This window comes from Lepisma saccharinum, chromosome 7 (assembly GCF_977018435.1).
Source record: "Lepisma saccharinum chromosome 7, izLepSacc3.1, whole genome shotgun sequence".
Lineage (NCBI taxonomy): Eukaryota > Metazoa > Arthropoda > Insecta > Zygentoma > Lepismatidae > Lepisma > Lepisma saccharinum.
Genome location: NC_139235.1, coordinates 66,028,936 through 66,053,929, shown reverse-complemented (window position 1 = coordinate 66,053,929; position 24,994 = coordinate 66,028,936). Strand labels below are relative to the sequence as shown.

At 41.2% G+C, this 24,994-nt stretch overlaps 1 protein-coding gene across 1 annotated transcript in view; it reads left to right on the top strand.

Moving 5' to 3' along the window:
• The window catches only part of LOC145989885 (allatostatin-A receptor-like), a 305,177-nt gene that overhangs the window by 84,051 nt on the left and 196,132 nt on the right, over positions 1-24,994 (top strand). Inside the window, exon 3 of the mRNA XM_083125362.1 lies at positions 15,126-15,340. The gene's annotated coding sequence lies outside the window, so the exon portion shown is untranslated. The remainder of the gene's footprint in view (positions 1-15,125; positions 15,341-24,994) is intronic.

Genomic DNA, 24,994 nt, shown 5'->3' with positions numbered 1-24,994 from the left:
ACGAAGATCTCACCGTTTTCGACGTGAGTGCCGGCGATAAGCTGATCATTCAAAACACGAGCGAAGTGCCACCCTCTTTGAATCCCATCACGCTGGTGCTTCTCTTCAAACGTAATCTCTAAAAAAATGTCTAGGCAAGCCATCGTCGAAGAATTGCATAAACCTGCACGCCGCAACTACAAACGTTTAGCTGTGGTAACCAAGGGAATCGATGACCTCTGGCAAAGTGACCTCGTGGAGATGAGTAGCGGCAATCTAAAAAATGTGCATAAATTGAACAAGGGCAACAAGTACCTCCTCACCGTCATAGACACGTTTTCGAAATTCGCATGGGCTCTACCTTTGAAAGCCAAAACGGGAACGTGCGTCACGGAAGCATTCAAGACAATTTTTCGCGAAAGCGACAGACGACCGCGGTTTTTGCAAACGGACAAGGGGAAGGAATTTTACAATGCCGTATTCCAAAAGTTTATTCGGAAACACGACATTCGACATTATTCAACCTTCAGTCACATCAAAGCCAGCATCGTGGAAAGATTTAATCGAACCTTGAAAACACACATGTGGAAACAATTCACGCTTCGAGGAAATTACAAATGGGTCGACATACTGCCGGAACTCGTCGACACCTATAATAATACAGTACACAGAACGATAGGCATGAAGCCAGCTGACGTTACGAAATCTGACGAGCAGCGTTTAATTTCTACAGTTTACTGTCCAAAGTACACTCACACGACTACCAAGAAATCAAAATTCAAAATTGGAGACCAGGTGAGGATCAGCAAATTCAAACGCACCTTCGAGAAGGGGTTCACAAAAAATTGGAGCACGGAACTTTTTACAGTGGTTCGAGTTTTACCCGGAAACAGACACACGTATATAATAAAAGATAGTAGCGGCGAGATTTTGAAAGGAAGATTTTACGAAGAGGAACTCTCTAAAACAAAATACCCCGACACGTACCTCATCGAGAAAATATTGCGTAGGAAAGGCAACAAACTGTTTGTCAAATGGCTGGGACTTCCGGAAAAAAGTTGGATCGACGCGAACGAAGTGATCTTGTGAGTACGTGGAACGTGGTGAAGCGTCTACCGGATTCGGAAAGTCAAACAAAAAAAAAGAATGGCGAGTTGCTTCCCGACAGCATCCGCTGTCTGATCGTAGGTCCTTCGGGGTGTGGGAAAACAACACTGCTCGTGGACAATTTTCTCCTTGCACCGAATTGGTTAGATTGGAAGAACAGACACCTCTACGTATTTTCGAAAAGTCTCGAACAAGCGAAATACAAGCAACTGATGAAACTGTACGATGGTCTGGACATTGCAACGTTCGCTTCGGAAATAAAGCCACTCGACGATTGTCGTGAAAATTCAGTCGTTGTGTTCGACGATGTCATCCTGGAAAATCAAAATGAAATTCGCAATTTTTTCACGCAAGGTCGTCACAAAGGAATAGATTGCTTCTTCCTAGCTCAAACGTTTTCCAAAATTCCAAAACAGTTAGTACGCGACAACGCTAATTTCATATGTTTGTTTCGTCAAGATCACACCAACCTCAAGCACGTGTACGATGACTACGTAGGCGGAGACATGAACTACAATCAATTTTCGGAACGCTGCTGCTCCCACTGTTGGAACAGTGACGATTTCGGATTCGCGACGATCGACATGACGAGGAAACCCAACGACGGAAAATACAGAAACAAAATCAACGACTTTCTAAATGTTGCAACGTTGTGAGAAACGACGTGTATAAATAACGTTATGACGAAACGAAAAATCGAAGACGAAAATCTCAAGCTTCGCGATTACCTCGCGAAACGCTTCAAAGGTTGGAAATCCGATAATCGCGGATTCTACGAAGAGAAGAAACGTCAAGATCAACCTGTGATCGACGCCATCAGCGATCTAGGTAAAGAAATTAAAGGCGTCACGGAGCAAAATAAAAATTTGATCAACGAACTCGTACCACTTGCAGCTAAAAGTTACACCGTACCCACGCCCATTTCGAGCATTCCTTCGACGCCGTTCGAACTAAGAGACGTACCGCCACGACGTCGAGCCATAGGTAGCACGTCGTCGTCTTTGGATAAGATCGAGTTGGGACCTTTGGCACGAGACTACCTGAGCACGGGGAAATTCGACAAGGATGAAGTGTTCGGATTGTATCCGAGCATGGAGAGCAACGAAGGCGGCGGTGTGGTTTGGAAGATTGGAAAATCGAAGGTGACCTTCGAAGGCAACGACATTGAAGTTAATTTAGGCGAGAAGGATAGTTGGAACAGGTACCCGGGTACGGTGGGACTGTGGGAACTCGTTGCCAAAAAGCAGCCGAAAGATTACACCGACGAAGATTACCAGAGTTACAAGGAAATTTTGATCATGACGGATGCCTTGTACCAAAACAACGACGCTACGCAGAATAGGGTCAAATCCAGCAGCGGCGAGAAGTACAGAAATCTCATCAAGCCGATATGGAACCAGGTGAAAACAGGCAGCGGCGTCAAACTCTACAACACCCTGCCCAAAGAGTTTGTGTGGGTGGACGACGTGCGCAAGCTCATAGACAGGTTGTTGGTTATTGCAGGAGAGGAGAATGCAGGCAATCGTAATTTCTACAACGAGAAGGTAGGAATTGTGGACATGATCAGCACAAAATTTTCCAACTTCATCGTGAACGACGACAAGGGCATAGGTTACCTCATTAAAATTATCAACACGCTGCCTCCGAGATTCTGGAACGTGGCCGAAGGAAAGGGACTCGTGAACGACATCATCAACAAGTTACCTTTCGAGATGCATTTACCCGGCTACCAGTACTGCGGACCAGGTACCAAACTCGAGAAAAGATTGAAGAGAGGAGACAGGGGTGTGAATCCGTTGGACGCCGCATGCAAAGATCACGACATCGCTTACAACACCACTCACACCGAACTGGATGCACGTCACGAAGCAGACAGAAAGTTAGAGCACGCAGCTTTCGAAAGATTCGTCAGCAGAGACGCTTCGCTGGGAGAAAGAGTTGCAGCACTGGGCACCACCATCGCCATGAACACAAAACAAAAACTTGGGTGGGGTATATAAATAACATACAGTAAAAAAATTATAACAACAACATGGCTTGCATAACCGTCTTGCCACACGAACTGTTGTGTAAAATTTTTAAACACGCAGTAAACGGAGATGTTAATAAACTTTTAATCATAGCGAGATCAACGCCGGAATTTCGCATCCCTTGTGAAATGGCTGTTAAGGATTATCTTCGGGGGATCAGTGGAATGAGGTGTGATGATCTCGACACTCTTCTTTCGGCTGCAGGGGAAAAATTAAACGAGAGGATGGACGAACTGCACGAGGCGAGGCAGGGAAGAAGACGATACACGGATGATTGGCGTAGATCTAAACAAGAGACGGAAGATATTATCACCCACATCATCGCGTTTTCCGAAGCACGAACTTTCTTCCTCTGTCGATAACTTGATATATAAATAACACACATCGTGAAAAAAAAATAATCTTCAGTATATATAAATAACACACATTGTGAAAAATATTAAATTTCTCTAACACACACACTGAAAATTTCTCTTCAATATGACGACTGAAAAAATGAGTGACTTTCAAGCATTAAAACAAATGCTAAATTTGTCAGTAGAATATGTAAAAATTCAGGAATTGGAAGTGGACAAACCTTACACGATAACTTCCGGTTCAATTGTTTCTACCCAGTATGGTCCCAAGGCGCGTTTGTTGCTCAACGCACAATACAGTCTATTTTTACCAGATCGATACGCTAACATGTTATCCGACGAGAAGCTAGCTATTTTAATCGAGAACAAAACTCAAATCGTGTACAAGGGTACAAAGGAACTTCTTGGTAAGAAAACAAAGCACGTAATAGAATTTGTGTAACGGCTCTGCGCGGAGTATATCCTTGAAAAAAATTTACACAGAACAAAAAAATCTCAGAATATTTATATATAAATAACATACCGAAAAAAATTACACAAAACAAAAAAATCTCAAAACATATATATAAATAACATACCGTGAAGATAACATATAAAGCATCAACATGAAGCCCAAAGGTGTCGTGTACCAGATACCTTACTCCAATCTGAAAAATCTAGGTACCCTCGATGGGTTACTCACCAAAAAACAACGCGAGAAGAAACGTTCTTGCTTGATGAAAGGACACGGAATGAAATTACTTCTCAGCACACCTCAATTGAGACGCTTGCAGCGTTCGCGAAAACAGCAAAAAATCGGAGGTTTCATATTCAGCATCCCAGCCATCCTGGCAGCATTGGGGGCTGTTGGAAGTTTGGCCGGCGGAAGTGCCGCCATCGCGAAAACCGTCATCGACTCGAAGAAGAACAAAGCCGAGTTGGAAGAACAGAAACGTCACAACCTGGCCATGGAGAAGAAGGGGAAAGGTATAACCAAAAAACAAAAAAGCAACCTCGATGCTTTGAAAAAATATAAAAAAAAGAAGAAGCCCTGTCCAACTTCGATATTGAATCTCTAATCGAACTGTTGGGAATAAAAAACTTCAGGGGTGTTTTCATGTCCGATTCTCTACCCTCTGCTGTGAAGAAAAAGGAGTATGGCGTGGTCAACCTGGACAGTTACAAAAATCCTGGTACACATTGGATATGCTACCTCAAAATTGACGATAACAAAGCATTTGTTTTCGATTCGTTCGGTGGCACACCGCCTGCCAGGTTGGTGAAGTATCTCAGTGTTGCCAACCTCTACTACAATGACAAACGCATCCAAGGTTTCACTGATGTTAACTGCGGCCACCTATGCCTTTCGTTCTCGCATACATGTCTAAAATAAATAACCCGTCGGTGGAACATTTTCAGAAAGCATTGTGGAACCTGAAACACGATGGGCGTGTTCCATCTCACGAGCGAATCTTCGATCCTGAAACTCACGCTGCACGACGACATCGTCTATCCTAAATCCGTAGCTCTGCGTGCATTCTACAGCATGTACCTCATACCTAACGTCACGCAGCACAATAATAAAATTAGTGTCGGAAACGAACACATCGTCGTCACGCCAGGCCAATACAATCTTTCCACTTTGCAAGCTCAGTTACCCAAAGGCACGTACCTTTCTCAAAATTCGGTCACGCACAGAGTGGAAATCGTGTCGGCAACGGAGACCGTGGACCTGGGCACCATGGGAGAACTTTTAGGTTTCGAGAACGACACCAAACTCGAAGCTGGCATCAAACACACGGCAACCAACATTCCTAAATTTCTAGCCATAGAAACTCTAAACGTTCACTGCAACGTGGCGGAAGGCATGATCACGAAATCCTCGGACGGATTGTTAGGAAGTCACAAGCAGACAGGAATCATAGCCACATTCAAACCCAGTTCCGAATTCATGGAACCGATCATCTACACACCCTCTTCGCCGATCTATTTTCCAGTATGCCGCAACCGCATAGACGACATAGAGTTGGTGGTGACAAACGAGAAAGGAGACGTGGTGGATTTTGCAGGTGCAACAACCACTGCCATCGTGGAGATCAACGTATAATAAATAACACGCATAGTAAAAATGGAGCAAATCGAAAGTTACGAATTGCAATCTTTCCCTCCCAACCGTCGCACGTTCGCCAATCTCAACGAAGCGAACAGGGAGATCGAATACGACGTGGACGTAGGCGACGGGTTTGTTCATCCTCACAGAGCAGACCTCTATCTTCAATTCGACGTGGTGAAGAAGGAAAGCGAAGACGCGTTTCCCGCAACAGCAAATTTGATACTCGTGGACAACTTCGTGCCTCATCTGTTCTCACAGGTGGAGGTGAGGAAACACAACACCGTCATAGACAGAATAGATTATCCAGGCATCACGTCGACGGCAGTGGGAACATTGAAATTATCCAAAACTGACGCAGCATACTACCAGGCGGGAGGATTCGAAGCGGGGACGAAAATATTGACTAGAAGTCACACGGTGCTCTTTCCCATGCGTCTGCTGCCGGGATTCTTCTCGGACTACAAAGAGATCATGTGGAAGGGGGGATTGCGCGTCACGTTTCGAAGAGCGGCCAACGACAACAACGCACTGATGCGATACACCAACTTGAACGCTGACGGCACGCCGATAGCCAACACATTACCCGAAGCAGCCAAGTGCGTCATACGGAGCATGGAATTGAGAATGCCGATCGTGGAATACGAGACGAACTACGCCCTCAAGTACAAAGCAGAGATCTTGAAGAATCCACAGGTGCCGATTCACTTTCACGGTTATCAGTGCGTGCAGAAGATGGCATCGGGAAGTCACATGGAATTCGACGTGACGACGCAGTTCAACAACATACAGTTCGACATGCCAGATTTCGTCGTAGTGCTCTTTCAAACCGGGCGCGATAACAACCAGGAAAAAGATTCCAGCAAGTTCGACGACTGCAAGATCAAGAACATTTATCTGAAGAATGGACGCAACGAAGTGTTCCCGCGCGAGAATTACAACCTCGACATGACCAAAAACGATTACCTAAAACTTTACGAAGCTTACACTTCTTTCAAACGTGTGACCGAGGGAAGCATGGACATGTACTACACGCCCAGCGAATTCAAAACCCGCAGACCGATGTTCGTCATCAACACATCTAAGAGAAAGCAGGTGGTGGTCAACGATCGAACCAACATCAAGGTCGTCTGCGAGTTCCACGAAGCCTTGCCCGAGGACATCGTGTGCAGCGTCATCCTGATTGCAGAGAAGTCCTTCGTCCACGACGTGAAGAACGAGAGGGTCACAGAGCAGTTTTAACAAGTTTTTTTTAACATTTTTTCTTGCACAATAAGAAATTTTTGTACTAGCACTATCAGTTTCAATGGCACAATACGAAAATTTCACTAGTTCAGATCAGTTACAAATGTCTATTTCATTAGTTATCAGTTACAATATCTTTTTTGCACTATAGCACGAGAGACAATCAGAAAATTTGCACAAAAAAAAATTGTTGTTGTTTTTTACACGAGAAAATTAACAATAAAATTCTTTTTTTATCGTTTCAGATGCGGTCGAAACATCAAAAACACATACACACACGCACTAGAAAAAAAAAGCATGCAACTTTATTTGTAACACACACACATACATTCTCCATCTTCATCAAAAAAATATTATAATAAACATAATTATTTTTATCCATATCTCACAATAAAACTCTATATCCAAAAATATTACAACATCAAAATAACACTAGAGTCGTTAGTACACGTTGCATGCATTACGGAGGTCCTCTGTAGGGTTTCATGGAAGTTTGGGGGAAAAAAAAAAAACACGTGAAACCCTACAGAGGTGCGGTTATTTAGAGCCGCAGCCGTTAGAACCTTTTTGGTTGGGCACCACGCACCCTGGCGGGGTTAGGGGCCAGGCATCTAAAAAACATCAATTATTTATTTGTTTGTTTGCGTTACAATACGAAAATAATAAGAAGCGCGCGCGCGCATATGCATGTGCAGCACATCGTTCTCGCGAAGAGGTTTGCAAAAATCGCGATATACATTGGCGCCCAGAACTTGGAAATAATGCATATTCGCTCACCACTGTTGCCAGCTTAGTCTCTCTCTTCATCTTACAGCAATATTGGTATCTCTCTATCTTTTTTTTAGTCGGAGGTGGGTTGCCAACACACTCTAGTTAATAATGCTACATATTATACACGCACACACATACTGTGTTACCATCCATTCATCTCTCTCTCTCTTTTACGGCAGTATATATTTGTTGCCGGCTCTATTGCCCAGTGTATGTATGTTACGCCAGTATATAAATTAGCTAAGCCCTTGCCAAGTAAGAAAAACTGTAGGTAAATATTAGCAACACTGTCGGTTGTTTAACTCTTCCCCCTCTCTTTTTTTTTGTAAAAAGCTATGGCAAACCAGTAGGTTGGCAAATTGCTTTATGCACTGTAAAGCCTCAAGCAGTATTGCCAGCTCCTTGCTTTAGGTTAGGTTAGACCAAAATAAAAACCTTGGTGACTTTTCGAGTAAGATGTTGGCAACGCTGCAAGACAAGCCTCAAGCAGTATTGCCAGCTCCTTGCTTTAGGTTAGGTTAGACCAAAATAAAAAACCTTGGTGATTTTTTCGAGTAAGATGTTGGCAACGCTGCAAGGCAGACCTCAAGCAGTATTGCCAGTTCCTTGCTTGAGGTTAGGTTAGACCCAAAAAAAAAACCTTGGTGATTTTTTGAGTGAGGAGTTGGCAACACTGCGAGAAAATGAGGCTCATGCCTTACGAGAGAAATCCATTAAGGCGAGCCTCACCGAGCCTCATTTTCGGGCTTAGAAGCGGGCCACCTACTCTACTTATGTTTCACATATTTGCAACATGGAGCGACGTGAACACTAAATTGTGTACGTATTCAAAGTTTCTTCAATACATATTATACACAATATACCTATTTTATTTAAATACATTACACATCCGATTCATCCATCTCACAATAAACCAACAGCAAAAATTACATAAATTGTCTCTCAAATGTGCACGTTCCCTTTCCTCAAAAACAATTGTGTATGCATTTAAAACAAAACCAATTAACATAAGTCTTATTTCTCTGTCTGAAAATTTCCAATGTATTACAGAGAACAATGAAACAATGCGAGCGAATCGAGCAAGAAAATTTTTGGATTCAACTTTTTTATAGGCTGTAATCAATATTGATTTAATAGGGCGCAAATGATTTCTCTCTTTAACAACTTTTGTGCCTCCCCAATGGTGTAATGATAAGTAACATCGTCGCCTTGTGATGAAGGGGTCCCAGATTCGATACCCGATGGAGGCACATGTCACAGTGGTTCGGATCCCACTTTAAACTGTATGTCCAGTCCCGATTAGCCTTTCTGTGCGTAAAGTTGACTTAAAACCAAAAATCAATCAATTAATCATACAACTTATTTTCATTTAGATCGTTCGGCGCCAAGGGCTGTCTCCCAGCTATGGGAGATAAGACTAAAAAAAGTAGGCATTGCGAGCGAGGCGAGCAAGGAAATTTTACGAAAAGTATTTTTATTTGCATAAAATTTGAAGTAATTGCCCCCTGTAGGTACACTTGGCCGTCAATGTGTGCCCCCCTACAACTCATTTCAATCCAAGGTTGAGGAGGGGGGCTATGCCCTCGCCCGCTCCGATTATATACGCTATTGACATTATTCCTGATATACCTGAGAGCGAGAGAGAGATAAAGAGTGGTGTGTGTGTGTGTGTGTAAATGTACATTGCCACATGCGTGAAATCACATGACGCTTTCACAATCTCTCCTATTTGTGGAAGTGATCAGCACCATAATCCGGTCGCCTTTACCTTCTCCCCAAGTTGCTGTAGGTTCTCATTTATTAAGAGGCTGACGCTAACCTTCGTGGGTCAGGTCCTGGCTTCGAATACCGGCACGGGTGTTCTTTTTGAGTGTATCTTCATCCAAACCATCACTTACCTTCATATTCGCCATTATCATCTTACCTGGAGAGAACACGTGACCCCAGTACGTAAAAGAGCTTTTGGTGCAGTACACTCTCTCTACCGACTTAAAAACTTCCTCCCCGAATGTATAACAACCAAACTTGTTCAATCTTGTGTTCCCTATAATTGATTATTGTGAAAATGTTTATTCGGACGTTAATCACGAGCAAGCTGAATGCCTGCATTCGCTTCGTGTTTTACATAAAATATTCTTAACACTTGAGCCGTATTATGCGAAGGTCGAGTGGCAGAAATTAAATAATAAACGAATTTATCACAACCTTGTCCAAATGTACAAAGCCCTAGAAATAAAATATCCAAAATATCTTTCCAGGCGGTTTCATTATCTTTCGGACTTTCACTCCGCAACACCAGATCACGTGAAAAATTTCTGCTATCCATTTCTCTCCACAGATCTACCTTTTATGCCAATTCTTTTACCGTTACGTCTGCAGGACACTGGAACAGACTGCTCCCCGAAAGCCAAGCCTCTTCCTCAATTGTAATATCCAAAAGAAAATTAAAATTACACATTTTAAACATTTTAGACCTAGAATGAATTCCCAGAAAACAATGCATAATACTTTTAGCTAACAAAATTTGCTTTCTCTATAGGTAGTTGTGTGTGAATGTGTGTGTGTGTGTGTGTGTTCATATTGAAACAGTACTGCATTTATTTTTAACTTTACTCTTCAAATATATTTTTATTGTGTTAGTAAAAAATAATCTACTGTGATTAATGGTTAATCCAGTTTTTGACTCCCCGTATGCAAACTGTATTCGTAGTATTACTTATTTTCCTATTGTCACTTTATTTTTCATTTATATTTTTTCATTTTTTAATTGAATACAATTAATTGTAAAGAAAAAATTAAACACTATAATTAATTGTTAAGTGGAAGAGAATGCTCTTTCTTTATTTAGTGAAATAAGGTTCCTGCAATCTCTTGATTGTACCATTGCATTTCTTTCTATAGTAACTATTCTTTGAACGCTGTCCTTTGGACTTCACTGTGGAATGTCCAAACTTTTCCGTACGGAACTAACATCGGCCAAGTTGCAAGTTGATTTTCTGCTGGTTACGAACTTTGTGAGGATTAATTTTAGTTTACTGTGTTTCTACCCACCCATCTCGCCAAGTTCCATTTTGCCTAAACTGGTTGAAAGGGAAATATTTCAAATGAGGGGAATTTAAAGGTCTCTCAACAGGAAGACACGTGCTTAGCTCCCCTTGATGTCACACACCTGGTCCAGCGATCGGTTCAGCTAATAGAAAAAAGACAGATTAGGTTCGGTGTATATTTATACACATTGTGCATATCTTCTGTTGTCTTATAGAAAATACCACAAACGCCTTCGGTTGCTGGATTGTGTGACAGTGCTCCTAACAATTTGCCTCATGTGACTGTTCGCAATTAGCAGAGTCCGGAATTGTTTGGTGTTTACGTTGATCACCGTCAAAATTCCCCTCACTTGCAATATTCCCCTTACAACTGGTTTAGGCGTAATGGGATTAGGCGAAACGGGATTAGACAAAATGGGATTAAGCTAAATGGCGTTAGGCGAAACGGGATTAGGCAAAATGGGATTAGGCGAACTGGGATTGGGCGAAACGGGATTAGGCGAAATGGGATGTCGGGGTGATGGTAGTTCCAAGCTGGGAATATTTACTTAAAGCATCCCCACTGTCCCATTGTCGCCTTATTAAAGCATATGATAATCCACTAGCTATTCTCAAGGCTCAAGCAAAGATGCCTCCCCTCCTCCCCACCTAACAATTTCTACTTCAAGCAGTGATCACGTCCATAGACTTGAGAGAAAGAGATCTGAAGCTGCTTGTGAAGAACGTGAAGAATCCACTATCGGGTTTCCACTTGTTGGATCGTTTCCCATCTTTGTCGTTATCTGTGACCCGTCTCTCTCTCTCTCTTTTTCTCTCTCCACACCCCCATTCTCCCCTCTTTTTTGGTGTTTTCCGAAAGTCGTACTAGTTTAAAGCGTTAAACGAGTTATGGCCGGCCATTGGCCGTTTCTTAAGTCCTTGTGAACTTAGTGAAGTTCGTTATGGCGTTCCTGAAGTCCATTTCCTTGCGATGCGTGAAAGTTCGTACAGGCTGGTTTGGTAAGTGAAAATCGTGTGCTACTCGCAGACAATGCGTGTACATGATGGATTCAAACTGCACTAGTTCGGAAAATGCAATATAATTTTAACACAGAGTGATTTGAAGCAACAGACACAAGATGAATATGCCTTAACTGTTCCTAAAATGTGATTAAAATTAGCTCAGCTGGAGTATTTTAATTCCACTTAATGCACAGATAGGACTGGACCTACAGTTTAAAATATGATCCGAACCGCTAAGTGCCTTCACTGGCTATCGAACCCAGGACACCACTACCTCGTCGGGACGCCAAGAGCTCCTGCGGTGAAGCTTATTTCTGTCATAAGGACTGGTCTCCTGTTGATTGCAATGTCGAAACTTTCTGTAAACAAAACTATGTGACTGGCGGGTTTGCCTAGTGCGTTCCTAAAGCCGATAAAGTAACTGGTTTCACAAGGTTCACGAGACCAGTTATCTTCTTTCGATTCGTGTGTTTTGATACGACTTAAGGAATGCACCCTTTGGTCCTCTATCCACAATTGACGTTGTCCGTAAAATTGCGTATGTGGAGGGAGGTTCTTTTGCATTATCTTGGAAACATTAGTTTTTTGAGATTTGCTCGGTAGACATTCCAGATTTGGAACGTTACCCCCTCTAGACACCGAGGAAAGAACGGGGTTTTCAACTTAGCCATTTTTAAAGGATTAACACGTCTTAAAAATTAATCGCGAAGAAACAATATGTAGCTAAGAAACCTGGAAATATGAATAAAATGCATTATAAACCTGCAAATGCAAGGGTCGGCATACGTCAGTTTACCGCTGCACCCTACGACGTGACGCACCTTCACGATCCCCTCCACTAGCAAAATGACCTGTTTCGTCCTGACTTAGGTGTCAGACGTTGTAATTTAGTTTATAATCCTCGTAAACAAAGACTAACCACTTTGATGTAAATGAGCACTTCAGGAAGTGGATAGGGAGAAGAGGTACCATGTGCTGGCCTGCAAGATCTCCGGACTTAACCCCATGTGGGAAATTCTGAGAGACAAAGTTTTTGCCGTGAAGCAGCGAAATTTGGAACACTTGAAAGAACTCATAGAACTTATTTTTTTCACAAATATTCACATCACAATTGTGTAATTACATCTTTAAATCAGTATAAAAAAGATGCAATGAGTGAATCGAAAACAATGGCGGCAGTTGTTGTAACAGGTAATTTATATGTCTATGTGGATACAAGCAGTAACGTACCTTGTGATGTATATTGAAAAATGACCACCCAACAACATAAAAAAAACAACCAAAAAAAACAATGTTTTCTGGCTTTTGATGAAACTGTCACGTTCTTCATCGTCTTAAATGGTCGGAAAAAGTTATTTTCGTAAAGCTCCGAGCCCTACTAATGAACTATTCCATATTTCTTGTCCCAACCTGCCATGTTTCATTAGCATTGCTATAGCGGCCAAGATGACGAAGATTAAAGAGGATAAATATTTATTCCAAATACAATTCTCCTGTGAAAAACACGCATTTCCTGTCACGGCTCGAACCTGCAACCTGTGATTATGGAGTTGTATTACCATCACGGAATTTGGCCATTAAGCCCTTCATGCGTGGCTTTAACTAAACTCACCCGCCTCACCCCACCTTCATTTTTGTTTGTTTGGCCGCGAAGAACGGGACCCGGGCATCATTCACGTGTGGCCAGCTGCCATTGTGACGTATGGCATTGTTGTGCAAATCGATATCCTTCTTCATGAATCATTGTGATTTATGTGGAAGTACGTGGAACGTCTGCCGATCGCCTCTTACCCTTCTCAGAAGCAAATACTCGAGTTTATTGTGTTTTCGGGGATGGCGGTTGGGAAAATGACCTCGCTAACAGTGGAGATATAGAACCCGACAAATGTAATAGAAATATTTTATTTTTGGAACCACATTATTGAAATCATATTGACATCTAAGGTACCACTATCCAATAGAATATATCCTTGCAAAAATGTTCTAATATCAAATAATTTTCCACTTATTTGTCGCCGTAAAACACCGATAAAGTTTCAAAGAGTGTAGAGAACATCAAGGCGATCAACTTCTCTTAGAAACATTTTACTCTTTAAGATGTCGTTTCTGTGCTACTAGCCATGGGTGTTCGCAGGGAGGGTTAACTGGGGTCACATCTCTCTACACTATCACTTTAATGTCTCTTCGTCTATGTCTTTCCTTGCATTTTCTCTTTAGCTTCCGGTCTTATTTTATTTGTTTCAGTACCTCTTCGCTCATGTTTATCTCCTCTCTTCCTGATCATTTCTTTTTCTACGTATCCCTCCCATTTTTCTGTCCGCTTCTATATTCTTTCGCCCCATCGATCTTCTGCTACTCCTCTTCCATATCCCCTTCTGTCTGTCTTCTATTTATCTTCCCTTGCCTATTTCTTTCTTTGTGTCTCTATCTTGCTTCCTTATTCCTCTCTCCATTCTTTTTTCTCTGTTCCTTACATCTTCCCTTCTCTTTCTCACTCTCTTTATCTCTGTTCCACATATCTTCCTTTCTCTATCTCTCTCTCTCCCATACATCTTTAACTCTCTCTCTTCCATATATCTTGCTTTCTCTTCCTGTTCCATATATATATATATATATATATATATATATATATATATATATATATATCCCTTTCTCTTTCTCTTTCATATATATATATATAATATATATATATATATATCCCTTTCTCTTCCATGTATATATATATATATATCCCTTTCTCTTTATCTCCTTCTCTTCCATATATATATCTTCCTTTCTCTTTCTCTTCCGTTCTCTCTGTGCCTCGTCTTTACTTCTCTTCCCCCCCTCTCTCTCTTTGTGTGTTTGTTTGCCTCTTCTGTAAGTTACTTTCTTTCTCACCCCTCTCCCTCCTCTTTGTCTCTCGTTTCTCTTTCTCTTTATCTGTCTTTCACTTATTTTCTCATCTCTGTCTGACTAGCTCTTTGATTATCTTTCTTTCAGTCTCTGCTGTTTCTTTCACCCCTCCTTTTTTTTAATCTTCATTAAAATGTTCGTCCCTTTTGATGACTTGTAACTAAGATGTAAGTATACCTAACGTAAGAACATAACTTCCCGATTCTGACTCTCCTTGGAAAATTTTCAGCCAGGGCGTATGCACCAGAGTAGACGAAAAACACCTTATGTTCTTTCATATGTGTGCCATGCAGCACAGACTCTTGGTTGCCACTGTAATTTATTTTTCTGTCGGATAATAAAAGCGATAATATGGTGCGGAGACATCCGCCGGATGAAGTCACTGGATTTAATCTCTCCCTCTTAAATCTTGCATGTATTACAATCAATTTTGCGATACGCGACAAGTCGAGTAGTCTGCAATTCCTTGTCTTCTTACACTCATGTATAAGCTAGTAGAAACAAGTAATTTGAAGATCTTAATCACACACAACTTCATATATGAATGTATATTAATATAAGTTATGGTTGAATTGTATTAACAGGTGTTCTATATTTTTTTCAGATGTCTCGGCGTCCAGAACTTTACAAGTACCTTGAGACTTCAAATCAGAATATTCTTAATTGAAACGCCCTGTATATTTTTCTACTGTACAAACAAACTTCAATCTAAAGCCTCAAAGCCGAAGAAAACTACAAATCAACTACAGAAGATATGCTAGGCGGCTTGGTCACTGAGAGTAGACGAAGGGACAGCTGAAAGGACAGTTTCACAAACAGGTAGGTGTTCAGTGGCGTATTCAAGATTCATTTTTGGAAGGGGTACCAGTTAATGTTAAGTGTTACAGTGTAGTAAAGTCAGATGTTGTATACATACGCTACATAGGGTAACATACATTTCTGGGTTGTAATGCCAGCACTGAAAGTCAATAGGTTGGTTACAACAAAGAAATGTTCGTGACTGTACATGCATTTAAATTATGTTCTAAATTTTGGCACAGGTCTGTTTACGATTCTTCCTGAACCCTTGATACCGCCAAAGAGTTAAGGCGTCAGAGAAGGAGAAGGGTCGCCATCAAAAAAGAAAAAGAAAAAACTAAATTCTCTTTCAGCCCATTTTCTATTTCATTTCATTGATTTTTTATATTTAGCGTCGCTTTTCTGCCACTTTTGGTTAATCACAGCGATGAGAATGAGTGATGATATGACGAAGGAACACTAACAAGGACGGGATTCCAACCCGGCGCATCTGACGTCGTCCGCCACGGAGGTCAACTAAATGTACATTTTCATATTTTCTTTTCGGCAGTGCTCGAAGTGGGGCATACCGCCAACTTAAACTTCAATGAATACTCACAAAGGCTAAGAAACTAAATGAGTCTTGAGGGAATTAACACATGTCCAAATGAGCAGATTATATTATATACGAGGGGCATTTCAAAAGTAATGACCGATTTGTTCTATAAAGTGATTGGCAATAGTGGTCGCTCCTTCTATTCACATGTACGAAACTCTTCAATCGACTCTCCTCTGCCACCTCACACATTGTCTATTTTGTTTTACCTACTCTCGTACTCTCTTATTGTGTATCCTATCTCTTCTAGTTTCCCCTCACTATTCTTCATCTCTACAGGGTGAACCAAAAGTCCCATTACCTCTGTTTATTTTTCTCATATTGATGAATAATATTCATGGTCCAGTATAGTATAACAGGAGATACATTTGATCAGATAAGGCTATAGACAACAACTTGTTCCAGAGTGTATATGTGTATGCCATCATTTTCATAACAGAGAATTATTCGCCTTCAAGTACCATGATAAATTCTCATCAGCATTGCTGGAGTGATTGAAGCAAATGCATTAAGAATGTCTTCTTTAAGTTCGTCAGTTGTCTCGTAACGTTTGCTAGTCACCTTCTGTTTGAACATTGAATAAAGTATGTATAACAGAATTTTCTTCATTCCTTTCGGATTACGCACAACGAAAGTAACAAAATATAATTGCAAAAATGTCTTTGAATTAAAGAACTGTTGCAAACTAACCGATCTCTAGCTACGCATTGATTATTATCCTAAGTTTACAGATGTTGAGTAATTTTTCTCTTTAGCACTTCACGTTGCACGTTGCATTTTCTTGAAGTTTTCTTGTAGAAGTACCGTTTCCTTGACTCCCATCTGTTTTGAGGTTGTGGTAGTGGCGTGGTATGATGGTCTGGCTTCTGTTACCTCTGCAACTGTCGCTCGAGGTTCGGTCTGTAGTGGCAGTTCTATTACGAACTGAGTGTTTTGGTCGTTAGAAGGGCCGACAAGATTTTGGTCCTTAGAAGGGCCTATCTTAATTTTTGGTCCTAAAAGGGCCGTTTGTTTTGCTATGACATTTCGTGTTATATCTGAGTTGTTGTTGGTTGTCTGTTTAGAATACTTCTTTGACGAACTCGACTAGCGCTTGCAGGGCTGCGACGGTTCTATCTGATTCGTTCTTTGTCTTTTCGATCTTGTCTTTGGCCGTTTTGATGATCGTTCTTATTTTCTTGTCTTGCAGTTTTGTCAGGAACCATTTGATGAATTCATTTGTCTCGTCTTGTTCTTCATTTGTAGTTTGAAGTATCTGGCTATAGTTCATGGTAGTCGATGGTGTAGTCTTAGCAGGTGGCTTTTCTTGTAGTAATCTGGATGGTAGTTGTTTCTGCTGTTCCTTCCCATCATCTGGCTTTGATTTTGGTTTCGTCTGGTGTATGGATTGGAACATTTTGCAGCCCCTGTAGTTGGCCGGATGGTTTCCTCCACAATTGCAGCATTTTGCAGGGAGTTTTCGGTCTTTCTTTTGGCATTCTGCTGTGAAATGATTATTTGCACATTTCACACATCTTGGTTGAGCCTTCCATTGGCTCTGGGAATGTCCTATCCTCTGGCATCTATGGCATTGTAGTATTCCTGGAGAGCGATATGGTTCCACTTTCGTCTCATAATTCAGGATGTGGTCTTGGCTGTAGATATTTTGTGTTGTCTCGCTTTTGCTCAATGAGACTAAGTACAGTGGCATCGGTGTCTTAATGAAGGTCTTCGGGTCTCGTTTCTTCATCTGCTGAACTTGTTGTACTTTGTAGCTTTGCGCTGCTAGCTCTGTCTGTATTTGTTTCGTTGATAGGTCGATTGGCAGATGTCGGAGTACTACTTTGATCGGCCTCTCTCGGCGTGGTTTGTCGGTGGCGTAGCTGAGCGAGTGCTCTTTGCAGTAATTGATAAGCTTGTTGTAAGCTGGTCTGGTGTTGGCTTGTATCTTCATTCCATCATGAAGAATTCGGATCTTGGCTTGTTTGTCATCTATTATCTTTGTCACCGAGGTGACAAATTGATGGCTTCTATCTGCGTTGTAGATGTAGACTGCTGGTAGCTTGGCAGTCAGTCGATCAATTGTCTCTTCGTCATTATCTGAGAACATTTGATACGTGTTGGATGTGTCAATTGGCTTGGCTATCGGTGGTGTTCTAGCACGTACTGGCTTTTTAGGATGAATAAATGGTTCGTCCATGTCTTCTTTATCATCGGAAGAATTGCAGGGGTATTCCCTTTTCTTGGTTTGCATCTCGCTTGGAGTTTCTGAATTTGACTGTTCTTCCATGGGCTGTGGCATGAGGTTTACTTCCTTCCCTCTGGTAGGCTGGCCAGGTCTTGATGTTGATTGTGCCTGTTCTTTCTCTTTTTCTTCTCTCTTCCTCGCCTCCTCCTTCTCTCGGTCTCTCACTTTCTTTCTCTCCTGCTTCCAGAGTTCATGGGCTTCTCTTTGTTCATTGGCCAATGGCTTCCTTGAATTCCTTGGTCGGACGAATGGTGGTCCGCTTCCTCGGCGTTGCTCGTAAACGTTTCTCTGCATCTTGTCTCCTCTCTTCTTGCTGCCCTTGGCAAACAATACGTCTGTCAGGATCAGAATCCCAAAGAAGAATTTTAGTACTTCATGCCATATATCTATAGGCTATATATGCATTATACTGATATATGACCGCGATTATTCGAAAGGAAGGATCTTTTCTTAAAATGCTGTTGCCAAAGTATGCCCAACAAGGCTTTGTGACAATACTAGATTATTTTTTTTTTTTAGGAAGTTCTAACGCACTGAAAGTAACAAGAGTAACAAAGAAAGCTGTGCTGTTAATCAGCACTGATGATCAGAGACATCTGGTGCTCAACCGGAGAAACAAACGCAATGAGGCCCTTATCTGGGCCAAATTCAAAAGTTATGTCCTACACTTGCTAATTATGACGTAAGACATGCATTTTTTTCGTAGAAGCTCGCGTGCATTCGTAATTTAATTACAACGCCTGAGACCGCTATTACGCGCCCCTAATGGTAAAATCCATATGACATTGCTTTTCTTTTTTGCCGTCAAGGCCGCACGTGCGAGGTGCATTTCGGGACCGGAATGTTGCCACGTCACATCCGGAGAGAATTCTGAGAGGCAATAAAACGCGACAGTTTGCTCAGTGGCTGTTGAGAGAGGTGTAACACGCATATCCCGTGTTACAAGTAATGTCCATGTTAGGTCTTAGTGATGGAGAGATTTCCTGCATATGGGACGATCGCAGATGTTCTAAGGGCATAAAAAACAAAGAGGTTCAGTCTCGAAGCGGTATGCACGTTGAGAATCGAGACGTTATAATTACGGATCATTATAAAATACAGATAAATGGTCTAATGTACAGCATGAACAAGATAAGAATCTACCAAGCAAACTTGCTAACGCAGTTTTTTGTTTTCTTCTCTCGCTTCCCCTTCTCACGCGATTACTGCACAATTTGGCAACGCAGGAATTATGCAAGGAGATGATTATACTGATCGCAGGCCCAACTAGCGGCTGATCTACATCGCTCTTTCTGTCCACCAATAGCCTTCGGGGATGTGTGGCTCGATGAGTATCAACCATCTCAGTTGCGAGGTAAAAGCTAGGGAGTAACATCGCTCTCCAGTTACAACGTTGCCAAGCGTACTGTTCTTGTCAGTTTCATTAACTTGTTCGTACAGTGTTTGGGTGTTTAATGTACAAATTTTCCGCTGCGCTGATCAACTCACTCTTTTCCCTGTTTTACAGTACGTTTGGAAACATGCTGTATGTCTGACGCTCATTTGTTTGGTCCCACCAGCAACTTTCGGTGCCTTGCGACACGAAAATTCCCGATGTCAGTCGAAGAGAATTCAACTGATCGCTGATTCGTTGTTTCCCAACCACCAGCTGCAAACGCGACCAGTATACATCGTCTATCCAATCAACTTGTTTACGGTTGAAAATTCGACTACAGCGCCACGGGGACATTTTTATTTTGGTTAATGGCATGCGATACAGTCTCCACGGGACTCTTCCCAAGCTCTTTCGCCCGTGGCAGTGTGCCAACTTAGTTCTCTTGGAGCCAGATCTTTCTCTTTCGTGCACTCGTTCGGCTGTGAACTGGAACTCCCACCCCGGTGCCCCACTATGATGCCATCCATCACAAGTTCCGGCCCACATAGACCAACTTTTACCATGAGTATACATTTTGCACGTGACGTGATATTGTTATATTGGCTGCGTCGCCCCACTCCCTCTTATCTCCCCAGCTACTTCTTTATATGTGCCGCGTTTGACGTGAAATTGACATAATATTGTTATGAGGAAATTCCTTATTTTCGATTTCATACGACCATCGGTGGATTCGAGATCGACAATGCCGCCGGATCTAGATGTTGCAAACTAAGAATAAATTGTCATCAATTTAAAGTGAAAGATAATAGCAGTGACCCCACCCCTTTGACAACTAATATTACCCTAGGAGGCACTTTATCCAGCCTTCGTAAATCTAGCTCCTTGAAAGCCAATTTTAACTCCATTTAAGGTGAAATTTAGTTCTTTTATGAGCATCATGTTTGGCAACACTGCCAGGAGGCAAGGAGAAAAGCATTGATCATATGGGAGTATGATTTGATTCGTTCTCTTGGGAATATAAAACTTCCCATGGAATAGAAAAAGATATCAATGGGAAGAGGGCAGTTTGAAGATGCATTTCGCCAGCGGAAAGGTCGAAACTTCCACTTGATTAGCCGTGACTTGATGTTGAAGTTGATTCCCCATAAGGAATACATGGGATTCCGAAAATTCTCATTCATCATATTTTTCAAACATCGTGTCCAATCAACATAGAGAAACGCTTCCACTTGCAACATGGAGAGAAATTCATACTCTTGGATACACCCAGGTTTTTTAGTAACAGTGCACATTCGAGCGATATTGAAATAAATGCACAATTGGTGCGTAACTGTAACTCCTCCCCTTAAGCTGTAAGAGAGAGAAAGAAGAGGAATAGCAGAACAAGGGAGGAAGATAAATAAAGAATAGAGCTAGAGTGACAAAAGGGACTTGAGAGAATGATAGAGAGAAAGGAAAAGAGAAAGAGAAGAAGCTTGAGAGAGGAAGAGAGGGGTAAAGAAAACATGACAGAAAAATTAAGAATGATTGAATGTTTTTATTCACTTACTTCGCTTTTCTGCCACTTTTGGCTAATCGCTAAGTGAGTGGTGATATGATCATGGGCGTCCAGAAGGGGGGCAAGGGGGGGCCATGGTCCCTCCCTGGAAAATGAATGCGTACCTAAAAATTATATATTTCACACATAATTTCATTTCAATCACAGTAATTTATGTTAATTATTATAAATTCGTTGAAGAAACATGATAATTTCAGACTGAAATATTGTTTTTTGGAGGAAAATATGTGTCCTTTGCCCCCCCTGGAAAAAGTTACCTTGCCCTCCCCTCCCTGGAAAAAATTCTGCGGACGTCCATGGATATGATGAAATTGATGAAGAGATATAAAGAACGCCCAGGTAGGGATTCGAACCCGGGACCGCTGACGTTGTAGCGCGCTGTGGTATCCTCTCCGCCACTGAAGCCGGCTATGAATATAATTTTCTGTATTGGCTAAACTGATAATGTTAAGCATCAATGGATGAGGCTTTATAATGCTGAAAACCTAGTGCAAATATCTATTACGGTTTTCATGATATAAATTTTCAAAGTTTGGGTTGCGCGATATTTGAAACACACTGTAGGCTGTATCCCAAGCCTCGATGTGAGCCCGAGCCTTGCCCTTCGCGAGACTGCCTCGTCTCGTCTCGTCTCGTCTCGTCTCGTCTCGTACCTAGTAACACAAAAATTCCAGCACCACATTCCGAACACCACCCAAACACATACAAAAACAACCTTTAGCCTTCTCCTACCGTAAAGGTTGGACTCATTAGCGTCCTGATATTGGGTCACCGATTGTCATCTGTTTCTGTTCTCATATCAATCATCGCAGCCTCTCAAAGGAGCAAACAGCATCCTTCCCATTGTTTGGAGGGAACGGATTCTAATGCCGCGTGCTCGGTTTCCCCCTCCCCTCCAATCCGTCAGTCTACTCTAATCTACTTTCAAGCTCCTCTTTTCGGAATCAGTTTTAGCGTAGTAATCCCATGGAAAGAGAGCCTAAAGTATCTCCTCAGAGATGTCGCCACTGCGCATCAGTGTTAATTAGCGAGATAATTCTGAAACCGGTAGGTGGATGCAGAGGCGTATTCAAGGGGATTACGGGAATCCATGATTACAAAGTTTTGCCTCAAAGTAATTCAGATTTTTCCAGAATCTTGTTGAATTATGTCATAAATCTCTATGTGTCTATTGCTGATATTTCAAAAATATTGTTACAGTCTTATACTCACAGCACGTGGGATATCTCGAAATTGTCACATCTATCCGGGATGGATGGCAATAATTTTTTTCAGTGCCCTACCAAACAAAGAATTGTCAAGAAATTATTCATGAAAGAGGTTGGTTGAATAAAACCCTTAAAGGACGGGGCGTGACACGGGTGTCACACGCAGCTTTTTCTCGTAGTATGTTACTTTTTTAACATACTGTAACTTGGATAATGATCGGAGATACATGTTTTGAGTTCTACATGAGTCAAGAGGTACGTAATTAATAGGGCTCGGATAATAATGAATTTTGCATATTGCATATGCAAATGCATATTTGAGGATTTTAAACTGAAAATGCATATATCATTTGAAGGTGCATATTTGTATGAAAATAAGTTGATGTGCACATTTTTGTATCCACAACCAACACCGAGCATATACTGTATTTCTCCTCGCTTCTCTTCTCTCTTCTTTACCTTTTCTCTGTCTTTCTTCTATCAACAACTTCAAACAAGTTACAACTTCAAACCATAGGCGGAATTCGGGAGGGGCCAGGAGGGGCCTGGCCCTCCCAACTTAAAAAAGACTAAAAAATAACACATGATTATGTTCAGTTACTACATTTTTGTTATGAAGCCATACCGCAAATCTTGACGTTTGGCATCATGGCATGTGCGGTAATTGCGCCGCAATAGCGAGTCTTATACGATTTGATTGATGTGTACAGTTTGAAGAAAGTAAAAGTAACATGACTTTGTGTTGAGTCTACAGTTACTGCTGAGGCATCAAAAGAACTTTTCAATTTAATTTTTCTAAAATTTCTGAAGTTTACTATTGTACCGTAACTTTTTAAAAGTAATACGAGTATTGTATCAATAAAAAAATAATGAAATGCAGAATGCAATAATCGTACTGTTTTGCTTCTTTTAAAACTGACAACCAATATACTAATTAATATTTGTTTACTTAAGCGAGGAAATTTAACATTTTCAAATCTAAAAGGCATAAAACTCAGTGCTTGTAAGTTGTTTCTTTTTAATTTCCTGGTGAAAGCCTCCGGACCCGTTATATACTAGGGGATATTCAATACCTGCTTCAAACAAGCATCAAAATTATAGAAGACGTTAAAGAGGACCTCGCCTAGGTTGAAGATCCTGTCTATGTACAGAAATTGGATGCAGTATTCCAATCTAACAGTGGGTATGCAACAATGGTGAAAGTTTGCAAAATTCTGCATACAAATGGACAAGGTGTGGATGATCTGGAACTTGATGTGTCTGACTTTGTTGCCCTAAAATACAGTTCACTTGTATCTTGCGAAGTGAAACGTGTGTTTTCTGAATGAAATTTGAGACATCAAGTTATCAAATGCAATCATGATTTTGATCTGTAATGTATTGTGTTTTATTTAAGGCAGAACTATATTAATTGAAAGAAATGTGTGTAGCGAATGAGCATTCAGAATAATGCATATTCATTGCCTGGGATGTAGTCTTTCATAGTTTGTAATATTGGTTTACAGCATTTATAAATTAAACGGGTTTTTAAAGTGCATATTTAGGTGCATATTTTACACTTTTTTAGTGCATATTTGCATGCATATTTTGCGTTTTTTAGTGCATAACTATCCGAGTCTAGTAATTAACAATTATTAAAGTTTAATTTCATTGTTACTATTTGGGGGGGAGGGCGATATCCGAAAAATTGTGATTTTTTTTAAAGATTTATTTTCATTAGTTTCGAAATCAATTTTGCTGTTTCAAAACACACTTTTTTCTCCGAAAGTATTTGCATTACGTGCGTACTTTTTCCCACATCAATGGCAAACATACCAGGCAGGCATTATGCTGGTGCCTTTTGGAGATTCACATCCTGGCGTAACCTGCGTGGGGGTACGATGAATTTCAAATTTCGTGTAAAAAAATAGTTACTTTCCCTTTTTCTTCTTCTTCAAACTGATTACTGAAAAATATTTTTTTCCCATCAGGACTAGAGCCCAAAGTATAGTGAACAAGTATCATTTGTGCCTGTAACGTTCTTAGTTCCGGAAATATAAAATTTCATTTAGAAGCATGCAGAATTTCAAATTTCCCGCTGAAAACACGCTCGGCGTTCGTGCCAATAGCTCGAAAATCAGCCTCGACGTGCTACTTTCTCTCTCTCTCTCTCTCTCTCTCTCTCTCTCTCTCTCTCCTCCATCCCTCCCTCTCTTGAAACTTAAATCTTCACAATGACATGTTATTATGAAAATTAATCGTTCGGGACCAGAAAAACTGGATTTTAAAAAAAAAAATAAAAAAATACGTTGGCCATCTCTTTATTGCAAACTTCACAATTTTTATTTTTACTGTCTCTATAGTCTCATCAGACTGGCATGAAGCTTTGGTCTTCTACTTTCAGCCAGTTTGCCTAAGAATGGCACAGATGAAATATGCTCCAGAGTTTTCGTAGGAATGTATGTCACATTAAGGTCACAAGTACTTGGTTGTAGCTTAGGTTTCCCTGGAACGGAATAGCAGTTTTCTGCAACTTTTCCAGTCCTGTCTTCAAATAGATTTCCCACTGCCTTCTCTTCGTTCGAGGGCTCGCTTGTGGTTAAATTTGTGATCGTGGATGCATAGTCAGGGAGCACATCGGTAAAGTGGTCCTAAATCCAGAAAGGACGATTTTTGGTGTGGCTGATTTACCCCAACACTTTTTCAGCAATTCTCCAAACTGAAACCTTGTTA